At 43.7% G+C, this 13862-nt stretch overlaps 1 protein-coding gene across 2 annotated transcripts in view; it reads right to left on the bottom strand.

Annotated features, from left to right (window-relative positions):
- LOC133117013 (tumor necrosis factor receptor superfamily member EDAR-like) overlaps window positions 1-9879 on the bottom strand; it is a 38986-nt gene extending 29107 nt beyond the window's left edge. Inside the window, exon 1 of one of the 2 annotated variants that reach the window (XM_061227072.1) lies at window positions 9686-9879. The gene's annotated coding sequence lies outside the window, so the exon portion shown is untranslated. Of the gene's footprint in view, window positions 1-8990; window positions 9146-9685 lie in introns of those variants that run through there. The other variant, XM_061227071.1, reaches the window with a different exon arrangement.
- Window positions 9880-13862: the final 3983 nt, after the last annotated feature.

Below are 13862 nucleotides of genomic sequence, written 5' to 3'. Positions count from 1 at the left end.
AATGTCAGGCAGGTGAGCATTTTAACCACCTGATCATTAGGAATTTGTGGCTCTCTCCTCTTTGTGACTGCCAGATAAAGCCCTCACCTTCTCTTTTAACGCAGCAGAAAGACACAGAGAAGATGGAGTGGGTATAGAATTCTAAAAATCCTTTCTACCACTTGAACCAAAGTTGATTCTGAATGACTTGATGATATTGGGGCAAATGAGGGATTTGTCATAGATCTTAGGACCTGGAACTCAAACACAGGATAAATCAGCTACTACTGTTAACAAATCTGAGGCAAAGCTGACTCACAGTCCAACTCTAGGACAATTATCTGGTGAAAAGTCAACCACAGCCTGAGAACTACAGATTCTCATTTACAACACTGACCTGGCCAAGAAGGCATGCATCACATGCCATGATGACCATAAATCTCACATGGTTGGCTAGGGACACAAAATCTGCTCCAGGGATAGGCTATTTTCCTCAAAGATGCACGCTCTCATGTACAATAAGGGCGACAGTAAGACCCTACCCATTCACACAGAGAAAGAAAGCCTGGTAGCACATGCTTCTGATGTGACTCAAATGATTCAGGGTTCAACTCAAACTGTGAAACAGTGGTGCTCTCCACCTTATCAATTTACAGCAACCCTGAGTTTTAAGTCGATCATAATTGCACAATACTGTTGGTCTCTGAAAGAAACATTCTGAAAAAGGTTTGGATTTAAACCCTTGTATGCTGCACACACAATGTAGTTCCAGGGGACATTAGCAGATGTAGTCACACAAACTAGGAGCGATGCACAGTAAGTCTCCCCGATCCAAGCATGTACCATGTCTCCCTCGGTTTACAATCTCATTAATTACCAAGAAAGCTTAATAGCGCAAATCCTTGCAGAAAGGAACCACAACCAGTCCAACAGAAAACAGCCCGGCTGAGTTGCGTATTTTCTTTTTTCTTGAATTTTTTTCATTTCCTTTTTTTTTTTTTTTTAACAGGAAGTAGAGACGTTGCGAAAGGAGTGTGCCCCTGAACCTCTCTCTCTCTCTCTCTCTCCCCCTCCCTCTCTCTCTCTCTCCCTCTCTCTCTCCCACTCTCTCTCTCTCTCGCTCTCTCTCCCCCTCCCTCTCTCTCTCTCTCTCTCTCTCCCACTCTCTCTCCCACTCTCTCTCTCTCTCTCTCTCTCTCTCTCTCTCTCTCTCTCTCTCTCTCCCTCCCTCTCTCTCCCACTCTCTCTCTCTCTCGATCTCTCTCTCTCTTTTATCAGACTAAATGAACACACACCCAAACACGTTCATCAGACTCCAGCCCCCCCCTGCCTTGCGGCCGCGCGCCCCGGAGCTGGAATGCGTGGTGCCGCGTTTGAAGAGCAGATTTATTTCTGACACCTCCACCCGAGCGCCCGCTGCCCGGGCACGCCCGCTCTCAAAGGCCACCGCGGATTCCTCTCCCTCGGGTATTAATCTTGTAGCGACTGCATAATCCAAGATAAATACGCACAGTATCATTAACCTTATCATTAACAAGCCAGAAATATCTACTCCCTGGGGAAGGATTACGGAGGAGACATTACTGCTTTTTGGTATAATGAGGGGCTCTCCGCTCTGTTCCTCAACAGATCTTCTTCTGTGAGGAAACTCAGGTCTTTGTGTTTGTTTCTTCTTCTTTCCTTTGATTGAGAGAAAGATCTGTGTTTTCTGCGGATGGGAGTCAGCTCCAGAACTCAAGGATATCAGGTTATGCTGAGGAGGTCCAGCAGTCACAGCGTGGCTAATGTTTATCTTCGAGGTTATTTGCTCCGGACAGGAAAGAGAGCAGACACCCGTTAAGTGTGTGATTAACAGGCTGTGGTCGTCACACAGGGTCTGTGGGCATTCCATAAGGCTGAGTTTTAACCCTAAGTGCCAGGATGCCAGACAACCAACAGGAACAGGAAGTTCAAAAACAGACACGGCTGGCACCACCCGCTCATGCAGACGCCTCCGATCGTAAAACAGGTACTGAGTTACAAAGTTAAGCCCAATCTGAAGGCACTCGGAAAGTCCCAGCGAAGGGGTCCGCGTAGGGTGCTCATTCAGTTTCTCACATAAATTATGATAAAAATGAAATGGGGAAAAAAAAAAAAAACAGCCCTCTTGATTTCAAGCTCCAAGAGACAGCGGTCATGTCTCTGGAGCCAACGAGAATAAACGCTTCCTCTGTTTTCATCTGGGCACCAGTGTGCATGCGCTTCCCCGGTCTTGTCTCCTGTCGGTCCGGGCCCCCCGCTGGTGGACTGAACTTCCCACACCGTTCAGGACGGCAGAATTTCCCCCCCATCTTCTCACACAGACTGAAAGCCCATCTCTTCACACTGCACCTTGGCGCCTTCTCTTTAGCTATCCCTTCACTCCTTTTGAATTTCCTTCTGGGATAGTGATGTTATGCAGTATCTGCAGCACTGTAGCAATAGGTGCATTGTTATTTACTTTTGCTTTTGGGTTTTTATTTTATTCTTTCAAAACATAAATTTGGCACCCAACATGGACATTCCCACCCTAACTTAACATGTTTGATTATCTGCAAGCGCAGCCACGTTCATATACAAACCACACTTCCAATTCCAGAGTGTAGATATCCGCGGCTCTCAACAGAAACATGTGGGGTCACCAGTCTGCTTCTTTTCATCCTGCTAAGCCCTTACAGAGTGGAGTCAGAGGAAGACTGCGCAGTCCGCAGTCACCCCGACCGACCAGCAGGGGTCGGTAGAGAGTCATAAAACACAGAACCCTTCCGATTGAACCCTTCTACTCTGGGCGACACAATTGCCAATTGCACATCACCCTATGGAGCACAGCTGGCACTGGTGCAGTCTGGATATGAGCCAGGATTGTGGGAGCTCATCAGCCCATGTTAGCCAGCCAGCAGCCCATATCTACTCCTGTTTACAATACCAACTGTTGCTTTGTTAAGCAAAATTCACTCTTACAGATATATGGACCTTCTGAACCTTCTTGGTGACATTGCCCTTTCATATCCCTGAGAGTGACAGTGGTGTTCTCCACTTTTGTGAATGGCTACAGGTAACAGCCTCTGATAATTGGTTGTGAGGTAATGTAATGTTTCCCCATTTGGGGGGAGCATGATTGTGAAGCCTTTGGAGCAGTCCATGCCTTTGGTGCATATCACAAGGACAGACTCGATATTTTGCTTTGTTTTGTTTTTTTTCTTCGAAGAATCTCCAGCTGTTTCGTAGCTGTTTTTGGACATCACTAAAGGCCTCACTAAAAGCCAGGCTGTAATGACATTACATTAAATTACATTATTGGCATTTTGGCAGACACTCTTATCCAGAGCGACGTACAGTTGATTAGACTAAGCAGGAGACAATCCTCCCTTGGAGCAATGCAGGGTTAAGGGCCTTGCTCAAGGGCCCAACGGCTGTGCGGATCTTACTGTGGCTACACAGGGATCAAACCACCGACCTTGTGTGTCCCAGTCATGTACCTTAACCACTACACTACAGGCTGCCCCAGTCATGTACCTTAACCACTACACTACAGGCTGCCCCAGTCATGTACCTTAGCCACTACGCTACAGGCTGCCCCAGTCATGTACCTTAGCCACTACACTACAGGCCGCTTTTGGAAGGACAAAAATGCTCAGACTTGAAGTGTACTGCGTTTGTCTCTAATGAGTTCAGTCCGATTAGATCATTCAAAATCAACTTATCAGCATGAAAGCCAAGGGAATTATAAAAGATGCTGGCAGGCTTTTCCATATGACAATGATATTTAAACAAACAGCATAAATAAAACAAGGGTCTCATAAACTTGGCAGACCACACTTTGCTGAGGGACTATTTTCTATTCACTGCACCCCACCCATCATCCTCGTATGGAGGAGGCAGGTTGGCTGCTTGGGTGCAGGTAGGAGGTTCTAAACTTAAGATTAATTTGTTGTGTGTGTGTGTGTGTGTGTGTGTGTGTGTGTGTGTGTGTGTGTGTGTGTGTGGGGGTGGGGGTGGGGGTGGGGGTGGGGGGTGGGTGTGTGTATGTATGCACTTGCGTGTGAGTGTGTGTATCTATGAACATGTGTGCGTGTTAATTCATAGTTTTTACTTTGGAAAAGCCAATTATTTTTGCCTTCTTTCATATGTGGAATCAAACCTGCCAAATTTCAGTGGAACATTTTAAACACATGTTGCCCACAGCTCCTTCTATAAAGAAACTTCAAACGTAAATATATTTATACAAATGAATCAATTTAGCCAGCACCAGGTTTCCGTGCCCACTAAAACTCAATGCCAGTGTGTCTAAACAAGCTTTCAGCTAGAGGACTTATCTGTAAAATGTGGATTTTTCAGTTGCTCTGTTTGTGACTTCTTCCCAGTATTATTTTAATGGGCTTTTCCCTGATTGTGTGTGGCCCAAATTCACAATTGGATACATGTGAAAAGTCATAACCAAATAAACGAGAATAAAACAATAAACAATTACTCATTGCATTTGTAGAGACGAGCTCCACAGTTGTAGTTTTCCTGGAAGTGTTGATTTTCTAATAAAACAATAAACTAAATCACTGTCAGGGGTTTTCATGTTAACATTGTTTTTCCATTTCATTTTTAAACCCTTAAACTTCAAGCCTCAAGTAGAATATTTTCCCCTAACGTATTTGAGAGGGAGTGAGTTATTCTCACAGGAATCTTTCTTGGAGGGCTGTGGGGGGTCGTGCTTCTTTTATTCAGGTGGAAGACTTGGCTCACCTCGGAGGGTTTCAGAGCTAACACACCCAGCTCCTGAGGACTCCTCACAGAGTGCACTGGGCCCTGTCACTGGAGGGGAAGGGTGCGAAATGGAGGCTCTTGGGCCCTTGCTCAGGAGCCTTTCTAGCAGCAGTAGTGCTCAGTTTTTAGGAGCGGCAGATGTTTCCGCTGGCGGCTGTGACGGGTCCTCTCTGCACCTTCTCCAAAACCAACAACACTCTGATCGCATTATTCGGAGGTGCGGTTAAGATGCCAATCAACTGGCAATCAGTGGTGGGCGGAGCCAAGGCGCACCAGGATCCAATTAGGAGCACAGATAGCATCACGCATGTTAGAAGCCCCTGCTCCCTCACAATCCTGATTCCAGCTTTCAAAGAAAACCACAGCATAGGAGGGGATAGAGGGGGGTGCCTAAGGGGTCTACATATCCGTAACAAAAACACACAGGGAAAGACTCCCTGAAATACAAACAGACACAGCGAGCGACAGCCGTGTCAAAACTGAAAACGTTTCTGTCAGTAAACTCTTGCCTCTTAGACCAAAGGAACATTTTACAGCAAAACAGTGGCGACAAAAAAGATTGTAAGCAAATGCAAATTATCTCATGGGATACGTGAACAAATATAGACATAACCATGTCACATTTGATTGCTATCTGATACAAAAATGGAAAAAATCATGTGTGACACACATACATATATCTTATATACATTTCAGCAGTACTGTGATAAATACGGTTCTCACTCACTCACTCACTCACTCACTCACTCACTCACCCACTCACCCACTCACCCACTCACTCACTCACTCACTCACTCACTCACTCACTCACCCACCCACCCTCCCTCCCTCCCTCCCTCTAATTTGTGCTTTTTTAAGTCTTGCATTGAAGCATGCTGTAAAAAATCTGAACCATCCATCACGTGTACAAAAGGCTTTACAGTAAATTTCATTAACATCAGAGAACTGCGGTGAACTGTCTCTGTTGGTGTAAAGTCTGCCTGTGCCCCCGCGTTTTACCGAGAGGCCCACTCCCCCCTCAGCTTTCTGATCACGTTAATTACAGGGTTTCCATCCGCTTTCTTCTCGAAGGGAAGGTGGATAGCGAGCTCACAGACGAAAGCGCAGACACAACGGGCCGCCTTCGGCTGCGGCCTGAGAGAGCCGGGCACACCGTCTGTCATCAGCTGATCCCCGACTGATCCCCCACAACCCCGACTGATCCCCCCACAACCCTGACTGATCCCCCACAACCCTGACTGATCCCCCCACAACCCCGACTGATCCCCCCACAACCCCGACTGATCCCCCCACAACCCCGACTGATCCCCCCACAACCTCGACTGATTCCCCCACAACCTTGACTGATCCCCCCACAACCCGACAACCCCCCCACAACCCTTTCTTTCTATTGTTTCACTCTCATTCTTTCCCTAGCTTCTTTGTGTTGTTCTCCATAGTGCTCTGAATGTATTTATGCAGCCCACGCATTACTACACAACTAGGTATACATTGTGTGTGTGTGTGTGTGTGTATAAGAGAGAGAGTATAATTAATTCATGAAACATACATAATGACAATTACTTGTATAACCTAATCTCTTATTTTCCAAATGAAATCTATCTAAATTAAAAGTAACATTGGATTTTTGATAACACTGATTAAAAAACTGATTTACAAGTCTCAGAATTAAGAGAATGAGTTGCTCTGGAGACTGGGGAGAATACTGAACTGGATTTGTTTTGTTGAATTTACTCAATTGGAACTGACAGGAAATGAATTGAAGTGGAATTTAAATAATTAATCCCAGAACTGAACTGAACTGAGGGACAGTGAAGGCAGGAGGAGTGGAACTGAAGCTGAATTATTGGAAGTGACAAAAAAAAACCCCACACACACACATACATACACACTCACTCTCTCACTCTCTCACTCTCTCACTCTCTCACTCTCACACTCTCACACTCTCACACTCTCACACTCTCACACTCTCACACTCTCACACTCTCACACTCTCACACTCTCACACTCTCACACTCACACACTCACACACTCACACACACATACATACATACATACATACATACATACATACATACACCCACACACATACACACTCTCATACATACACCCACTCACTCACTCACTCACTCACACACTCACTCACACACTCACTCACACACTCACGCACACACTCACGCACACACTCACGCACACACTCACGCACACACTCACACACTCACACACTCACACACACACACTCAGCATATGATCAGTGTCCTATCACAGCACCAGCCTGACAGAATTCCCCACTGAATGGATCAGTTATTAGATGTTATTCCATTTTGAAATGTGCAGGGATTTCAGGGCCTTTCCACCGGGTATCCTGAGGCCTGAGAGGTGAAACATTCCTGTAGGTCTCAGCTTCCAAAAGCCTAATCCTACGCAATTATCGAACATCTCCCACTCTGACACATTGCCCTCCTGCAGCTGAATACTGGAGCCAGAACACCTCCAGCCTCTGTGTGGCCATGGGTTCTCTCACTTCTCAGAGGCAGAGTCATAGCCACTGCAGGGGTGCTGTACTGCTTTTAACTTAATACTTCAAGGACTCAAGTATTTATATGTGTGTGTGTGTGTGTGTGTGTGTGTGTGTGTGTGTGTGTGTGTATGTATGTATGTATGTACGTATGTATGTACATACGGGGCTCCAGAATTTCTTTTTAGTAATATGCACAAAAATGCTTTAAACTACAATATAATACAGTTATTAACATACATTTTATTTTCCAATATGTGCACTTTATTAATGACTCAATGGAATCTCAAAAAATCTTACATTTTTCAAATAACAAATGTACCAAGAAACAGATGCTACAATAGGCACCCCTGGTTTAGTACTTTGTGAAAACACCCCTGACAAATATGACAGCCATGAGTCTTTTCCTATCATTTGTGACATGGTTTTTTACTTCCTCCATGCAAAACATTTTCAGAATCATTCATATCCTTGGGTGTGCGCTTATGGATGCCCTCATCAGTTCAGACCACAGACTTTTGATGGGACTTAAGTCTGAGATGGCCACAGCCATGCCATAGATCTTGTTTTCACTTCACCATTTCTGTGTGGATTTTGATCAAGTTTCAGCTTCCTAGCAGACTGTCTGCCAAACTGTCCTAGGACAATATTCAATTAATTATTCCATTGATCCTTGTGCCCCTGGACCACTGGCAGCAAAACATCAATGACCCACCTCCGTATTTGATAGTAGGTATGAAGTGCTCCTTGTATGCATTTCTTTTTTCCACCAAATATGTTAATGGTGTATATTGCCAAATATTGGTCTCATACAACCAAAGCAATCTCTTCCAGTCATAATTCCAATGAGATTATAAATAAATAAAAACATTATAATAAGATTGCTGAATCACTGAACCATGAAAGTAAATGTATTGAATTGTATAGTTTTATATAGTATATAGTTGTCCTATTTGTTTGAACATAATACATAGATTAGCATCTGTGTTGTTTAGTATATGCACCATTTTGTCTTCAGGATGCCAATAATTCTGGAGCCCACTGTATGTATGTATGTATGTATAGCAGCATAAGTGTCCCAAATTACCTTTCAAATGAATATCAGTTATGTAATAAACATAACTACAGCTCTTTTCTCCACTTTCAATCTCATTGGTGTTTCAGTTCTGTAGTTACATTTCCATTCACAAATATTCCATCGAGACCTGCTGTCTCCCTGTAGGGTCACAACAGAAGATGACTGGGAATATGTGAACTGGCAAAATGGCAAAACTGCATAGCATACAGCATAGTCCCAAAGCTGTCTAAAGGTTCTACAAAACCCTCCCATGCTGAGAAAGTCCAGCTAATTCTAATTAGCAAATATGCAGACAGGGAATTATTTAGGTCTTCACAGTGTCGTACGAGCGGCTATCATTAGTTTATTTCAGACACTAAAGACGGCTCTAATTGCAATTTTAATTGTCTCTAGATTACAATTATAAAAAAACAAAACATGCTAAACAAAACCACCAGGATACACAATTTACCAGAAGGTATTGTAGATTGAACACAATTTCTAATAGCGTCACAAATTATTTTGACTCAGAAACTTCAATTATATAGCCTATGTAAGGATGCACTTAACTTGATGTTGTTCAGGTGTTTTTATTCTAAAGTTGTGACAACGTTCAGAAGCTCGCAACTCAGTGAGGTGGAAGAAGAGACTGGATTCTACCTTTAGCAGTAAGCAGTTCAAAGCCAGAGAAACATCAGAGGCGCTGCAAGAACGTGCATGTTCCGGCTCCACTGTCTCCAAACAGGGCTTTCCCCCAAGATTTTGCGCGGTGGGACAGACGTCGCAGTAAAACAATTATGAGCGCCGGTCTGAAACTATGCACCACACCGGGCCTTTCCCCCGCGACGATTCCCAGTCCATTTTATATCTGGAGCCAGGTTGTCGGCTATAGAAGCAGGCCCCAAAGTCGCACAGTGACTACGCTTTCGTAAGTCATTATACTGGTGGCGGATCTGCCGGTGCCAACATATATTTACAGAACAAAGTTTGAGCATCACTATCACTGAAGAATATATTATTGTTAACCTACAATTACTGCAACTTCATTTAAAATAAAAACGAAACTCAGCATACAGCATACAATGAGTAAACTGCAGGCACAATGACATTTATATATTCTGCGGAACATCACACTTCTATCTGCTTTACATTTGCATTGAGGCATTGAACATTTGCTTTCAATACTAACATATACCATATTACGATCGATAACGGACGAATTATGAATTTATACTTCAACAGCGTGAAATGACAAGGAACGCACTGTCTATTCACGGCTTATCATTTGTGCTGGAAATTCCCCACGCGCTGTAACAACCCCAACATTCCATTTTTTAAATACATGAACATCTTACCTGCAAAAAGGTAGCTGGATGTGATAGAAATGTGTCGTTTTAAAATATTGCAGACTGAACCGAGAGCTGCAGCAAATAAGTTCCCCGAATGATAGAAATCTCAATTAAAAGTTTTGGAAGTCATCTTCAGGGTAGGACTGCGTAGCGAAACGCGTATACTACTCTGGCGTCCAAAGACAAATCCACATCTCAGATCTCAGAAGCCCACAGCGCAGTGTGCATGTTTTCTTAGGGTTTTGTAGCTCCTCCTAAGAGAAAAAAAGAAAAGAAGAAACCCTCTCCGCCCAAAATGATAAAAATTAACCTGAACCAGGTAGATATTATTGGGTGATGCGCTGTTAAATTCTGACTCGAGTGCGCCATCTTGAGGTGTAGTAATAAACTGTCACGCTCATGGCTCAGGAATGTCGCAGTTGTAGTTCAGTTCCGTAGTATCTTACGCATGCACGCGCGCTCTCACGTTCACACACACACACACACACACACACACACACACACACACACACACACACACACACACACAGAAATGAAACCAGTGATATACACGAGACCACCCCTGCTCATGTGCATCTATTTGACACATATCATAACACTTGGAATTTCATTAGTTTAACTGGAATACATTTTTTTGTCTAAACAACAAGGTACGATTAATTGTATCTCATGGAGTGTTTTCTAGTTAGATCACAAGATTTAAGCCCTTTTGAAATCCTACTGGTGATAAGCACATTTCCTAACTGGAGTTTAAGAAACTTGTTTGAGTCTCTTTTCCATCACAAGATCCTTTCATCATTAATTACCACTGTTCTTCCTGTGGATGAAAAAGAGGAAGAGGAATCAAAGACTATGTGATGTCTGTTTGATGTGATGACTCGTCAAGGTAGCAAGAGCCTAATCTTAAATACACACATCAACATCCTACCTCCACGGTGGCCACCCATTTTATTGCGTTTATGCTTTTAAATACAGACGACTTCTCTAGGATACGTTAAAGGTACATAATACAGTTCAAGGTTAAGTTTCTTGGTCCCATTGACTGCAGAAAGAGTCCATTACTTTGATTGTGACAGAATATATGACGTATGTCACTGAGATACTATTTCTGAAAGTGCAATGAGCATTCTCAGTGAAAAAATGTGAGGGGAAATTCATGTCTCAATTTGATTTCATGCTTTTTTTCTTTTCTTTTTTTAAATTGATGCTTATAATTACTGGCTCAATTCTCTAATGTCATTAGCCATGCTCAATTTAACAACCTGATGGAGATGAAAAACCTGGAAGTTACATAGCATAAGAGAGTCCCTAAATTAATATGGCTACAGTCCAGTGTGCCAGAAAGGTCAACCCCACTGCTTAGATTGATGAGGTTGAATATCCAATGAATTGTGGAGCACGAAGGACCACAGCCCTATAATAGGCATCCAAGGAAGAAATATCAGGGATTGGCACGAGATTGAGACGTAGTCTTATGAGGGCATGGAGAGTTGGATGAATATCTTGATGAGTGATGGCATAACTACCAATTCTACAGCTAGTATACTTGATGTTAGCTGGCTCACATCAGCATGACAGAAGGTACTTTACAAACGTATTTTTTTATTTCACACTGAATCTTTTTCATTAACTGCACCAATCCTTCATAACAATATACAAATTGTCTTCATTTATTGTCTTTATTTATGTATGTATTTATGTATCTCAAATGCCCAACACGGGGCTATACATGTCTCATTTCCGCCCTGATTTGCAATGTTTTTGCAGTCCCTGCCACATTCAGTGGGCTCCAGTGCCCAGTCTGGAGAGTGAAGACACTCAAAGCTGTGGCAATGAGGTGTGCCCCCATGTGTGTGGATCTGTGTGTGTGTGTGTGTGTGTGTGTGGGTGTGTGTGCGTGTGTGTGCGTGCATGTGTGTGTGTGTTTGTGTGTGTGTGTGGGTGTGTGTGCGTGTGTGTGCGTGAGTGTGTGTGTGTGTTTGTGTGTGTGTGCTTGTGTGTGTGTGTTTGTGTGTGTGTGTGCGTGCGTGTGTGTGTGTGTGCGTGCATGTGTGTGTGCGTGTGTGTGGATGTGCGTTTGTGTGTGTATGTGTGTGGATGTGGATGTGAGCGTGTGTGTGGATGTGCGTGCGTGTGTGGATGTGCGTTTGTGTGTGTGTGTGTGTGTGTGTGTGGATGTGTGTGGATGTGTGTGTGAGTGTGTGTGTATGTGTGTGGATGTGTGTGCATGTGTGTGTGCGTGTGTGTGGATGTGCGTGTGTCCATGAGTGCACGTCCAGTATGTGTGTGTGCATCATATACATGCATGCATTGCATCTGTGTGCATGTATGTGTGTGCATACATGTGTGCGTGTGTGTTTGAGAAAGAGAGAGAGAGCTGAAACCCAATTAAAATGAGATATACTGAGAACAGCATTGTTCTTACCCACTAAGCACACATCGACTGGGGGGACGGCCAGCACAGTGTGACTCAGGTGAGTTGGTTGTATCGGTGGAGCTCGGCCCTCACAAACCCACAAAACACACACGTGTCACACACGTGTCACAAGCAGCTTTTAGCAACTTCAGCCACAGATGGCTCTGTTCAGCAGCAATCAAATCTAACATCATTACGTCTTTTTTTGGGGGCAAAAGGCCCTTGTGGTTGTGTCTTGCAGTCCTTCATGTTACCGCTGTCTGCTTGGCCTAGTTTTTTTTTACAAAAAAGCAATTTCAGTGAATTCAAAATGATCAATGTGTTGATTTGACTGTTGCTTAGTATGCTTGAGAGACAGAGAGAGAGAGAAAGAGAGAGAGAGAGAGAGAGAGAGAGAGAGAGAAGGGTGGAAAAGCCAGAGAAAGGAGTACCGGCTTTGTGTATTTGTGTGTGTGTGAGTGCTGCTGATGATCAAGGTGATGCCCACTGGCTCAGATGTACAGTATGTGGGCTGATGTGCAGTTATTCATCTCAGAGTGAGGGGACAGGGGAAATTTGGGCAGGATGTCTGCAGTAATCTGTTGAAATGTTGTTTTTCTGCTGCTGGGACAGACTGCAGGTGTCTCGTGGAGGTCTGTTATTTGGGCAGGGCGCTGAGGGCAGGACTCCTGGACTTTCCCCAGGGTGGGGGGATTGATTAAATTCTGAGTTCAAATACTCCAGTCTTCTCCACTCCTCTTGGCTCAAGCTCACCCTCATCTCATGGAAAGACCAGACAAAACCAGCCATTTTGAATTCACTCAAACCTGCAATTACACCCACTGGCAGCCGTACAAAACAAGCCAGTGGTCCATTGATCTGAATGTTGGTAGTAAAATGTCTTTCTGTGCGTTCTCTGAAAAGCACATTGCTCATGCCAACACTGCATGAGTATCGTATATCAGTCCTCTTAATTGCTTATTCATAAGAAGGAGGTTTATAAGAGGCCTTAATAATAACACTGTTACAGAAGCTGTAATGCTTTCCTATTGTGTTCATCTGCTCCTTGTTAAACAAGTGAATAAAGATAAATTACGTATAAAATCTTGAATCACAAATTGGGCTATTGTCTGTTATTTGATTTTTATCCCTTGGCTGTTGTTAAATGGAAAAATTGAGCTACATTTTCGGCACTTATCCCACACCTCAGAATGTCTCGTTCTCAGTATACAATATTGCTTGGCAGTGGTGTGTGTGTGTGTGTGTGGGGGGGTATTGGAGTGGTGTGTGGGGTTTCATCTGCGTTTTCAGTGAACCACCAAGGGATCGGACAGATCACAATTAAAATCATTTCCATCTGTAACAACGAATCCCTTCTAACCTCTCTGTGTATAATGGGCTCATTAAAAGAGATGCGTCGTGTGTGATATTAGCTCTCCTGCTGGAAGGCGAGTTCTTGTTCATGGTGCAGAAATGGCAGTTTGTCTGACGGAGTAACCTCACTGGTCAGAGGCCTGGGAGGTGAATTGTACTGCCACAGGGCAGGCTGTTGTGCCCAAGGTGGGATCATCCTGTCCTACACTCCAGCTCTCTCCTCAAAAAAAAAAAAAAAAAAAAAAAGCGGGGGGGGGGGGGGTTGTCATGGAAACTGCAGTGTCAGCTAACCTACTTAGATTGAATAAAGGACACTGGATGATGCAGGAGCCTTTTCTTGCTTTAAAAAAAAAAAATATATATATATATATATATATATATTTTTTTTTTCATCCAGGAGAAACAAGCTCTTGT

This window comes from Conger conger, chromosome 17 (genome assembly GCF_963514075.1).
Source record: "Conger conger chromosome 17, fConCon1.1, whole genome shotgun sequence".
In the NCBI taxonomy this organism is placed as follows: domain Eukaryota; kingdom Metazoa; phylum Chordata; class Actinopteri; order Anguilliformes; family Congridae; genus Conger; species Conger conger.
This window is presented reverse-complemented; position numbering and strand designations above follow the sequence as displayed.